The sequence below is a fragment of the Clupea harengus genome, chromosome 18, assembly GCF_900700415.2.
Source record: "Clupea harengus chromosome 18, Ch_v2.0.2, whole genome shotgun sequence".
Lineage (NCBI taxonomy): Eukaryota > Metazoa > Chordata > Actinopteri > Clupeiformes > Clupeidae > Clupea > Clupea harengus.
In genome coordinates, this window is record NC_045169.1 from 22,611,777 (window position 1) to 22,614,276 (window position 2,500).

General features: G+C 53.2%; 1 protein-coding gene across 1 annotated transcript in view; it reads right to left on the reverse strand.

Moving 5' to 3' along the window:
* LOC105904736 (ADAMTS-like protein 1) overlaps window positions 1-2,500 on the reverse strand; it is an 84,420-nt gene that overhangs the window by 37,353 nt on the left and 44,567 nt on the right. The gene's annotated exons all lie outside the window — the stretch shown is intronic.

Consider the following 2,500-nt stretch of genomic DNA (forward strand, 5'->3'; position numbering starts at 1 on the left):
TGTGTGTGTGTGTGTGTGTTGTGTGTGGGGGGGGGATTCATATCTATAAACAGGCTGACCGCTTGATTTGCCTGGCTCTTCAACCAACGCACATGCACACACACACACACACACACACACACACACACACACACACACACACACACACACAGAGAGAGAGAGGGAAAGCAGGAGAGCCAACCAGTCCACAGTGCAGCCAGTCACAGAAAGTGTTCATTTCAAAAGCCCATCGCACATCTTTGCAACAAATCAACCATTTTAAGGGCAGTTCATCAGTTGGACACTTTGCTGTGATCTCTACTGTCTCTCTTGTGTTTGTGACATCAGCCTGCCCCAGGTCATGTGACATCAGCCTGCCCCAGGTCATGTGACATCAGCCCCCCCATGTCATGTGACATCAGCCTGCCCCAGGTCATGTGACATCAGCCTGCCCCAGGTCATGTGACATCAGCCTGCCCCAGGTCACTGCTGGACTGGTATGTAAAACAGAGGAAGTCCCTCAACCACAAAGCAACTACTGCCCCGGGTATCATGGCGAGATGTGTTGCCCCAGGTATCATGGGGAGATGTGTTACTAATGCCCCAGGTATCATGGGGAGATGTGTTGCTCCAGGTATCATGGGGAGATGTGTTGCTCCAGGTATCATGGTGAGATGTGTTGCTCCAGGTATCATGGTGAGATGTGTTGCTCCAGGTATCATGGTGAGATGTGTTGAAAAGCTTCCCTCTCTCTCTCCTCTGACAGCGGAGTCTTGGGGTTCGACCGCTCCAGTCAAGAGAAAACACAGTGGAGGAAGGCAGAAAAAAGCCCTGAAAACTGGCTGCCTGCAAAGAGCTCTCTGTGTGCCCTTGGCCAAGACAAGCATTTAGCGGGAGTTCGCACGCAGGAATGCTGAAGGTAAATAGGTTTCAGTGGTTTTTGCGGAATTCTCCAGAAGGCCACAAATCTGGTTCCCCCACGTCTCCGGGCACTCTCGCCGGACACACACACACACACACACACACTCATGCCGGACGGGGAGAGAAATTAATTTCCGCAAGAAATTAAAATTCACAGGGGGACCTTAGCCAGGGATCTGATTGGCTTAAGAAAGCGCTATATATAGAGGTCAGTGGCCAGCGGAGCGGCTGTTTTGCTAGGAGATACCCCAGCGCCGGCCGGGCCGGGCGGCTTGCCTGACTCATGTGCCAAATCCATTCAGTAACCTTTGCCTGGTGCCGGAGAAGGTGACAATGCTTCTCTGCACTGTTGACTCAAGGAGTTTAATTAAAGTGTGTGTGTGTGTGTGTGTGTGTGTGTGTGTGTGTGTGTGTGTGCTTTGGATGTTCTGTGGCTTTCACACACACCCTGCCACTGGTTATTGTTTAATTAAAGTGTGTGTGTGTGTGTGTGTGTGTGTGTGTGTGAGTGTGTGAGTGTGTGTGTGTGTGTGTGGGTGTGTGGGTGTGTGTGTGCTTTGGATGTTCTGTGGCTTTCACACACACCCTGCCACCGGTTATTGTTTAATTAAAGTGTGTGTATGTGTGTGAGTGAATGTGTGAGTGTGTGAGTGTGTGTGTGTGTGTGCTTTGGATGTTCTGTGGCTTTCACACACACCCTGCCACCGGTTTTGGTTTATTTAAACGGCGTGAGCTATGCCGGGAACGCGGCGTGCGGTTGAGCCTGGCCCTTTTGAACACGCCGAGGTGCCGCGCTGCTCGCCAGACCTTGCTAGGGAGATTAATCGCTCCGCTTTTCGACTCCTCCAGACGACTAATTAACACGTCGTTAGTCGGGGGGGCGGATCACAGATAACGAAGCCTAACGAGCTGCTCGCTGACGCGTGATTACGGGGTCAAGCGGTGACAGCGGGGAAAAGAAAGCCAGCCGGCCACGGCCCACACCGGAGACGGTATTACCGTCAGCGCCCACGTGCTTCTCCCCAACTCCTCTGATCTTTTGCCGTGACCCTGAGGCCTGCTGCGGTTTGGGGGGGACGTGGGGTGGAGGAACAGTGTACAATACCCAGGAGCCTGCAATTAAAGACCAGGTCCTTTGCCTTGGCGCGTGCTTGTGTGTGTGTGTGTGTGTGTGTGTGTGTCTGTGTGTGTGTGTGTGTGTGTGTGTGTGTGTGTGTGCAGGTTACGAGACGCCTAAATTACGGCGCACACTCCCACGCTTGCAATGCATTTGAGTGTTGGAATGGAGCCAGAGCAGTGACTCGACCCTGTGGAGGTACATGCCTTGAGTACGCAGACACACGAAGCGAACACCACTCAGTAGCCGGGGGGCGGGGGCGGGGGGGGTCTTTCAGCAGGTACAGTACACTGTAGTCAGCACAGGTCTCGCACCACGTCAGCCTCTGACACACTGGAGGGAGCTCAGCTGTAATTGCGTTAATTGCCTTTAATGAGAGTTCAGTGGGAGTTCAAGTGGGAGGAGTGTTTGGAGCGTGTCACTGGGTTTGTCTTTCCCTGCTGCTAAAGCCTCGCTCTCTTTAAACCGGCGAGCGGGGGGAGG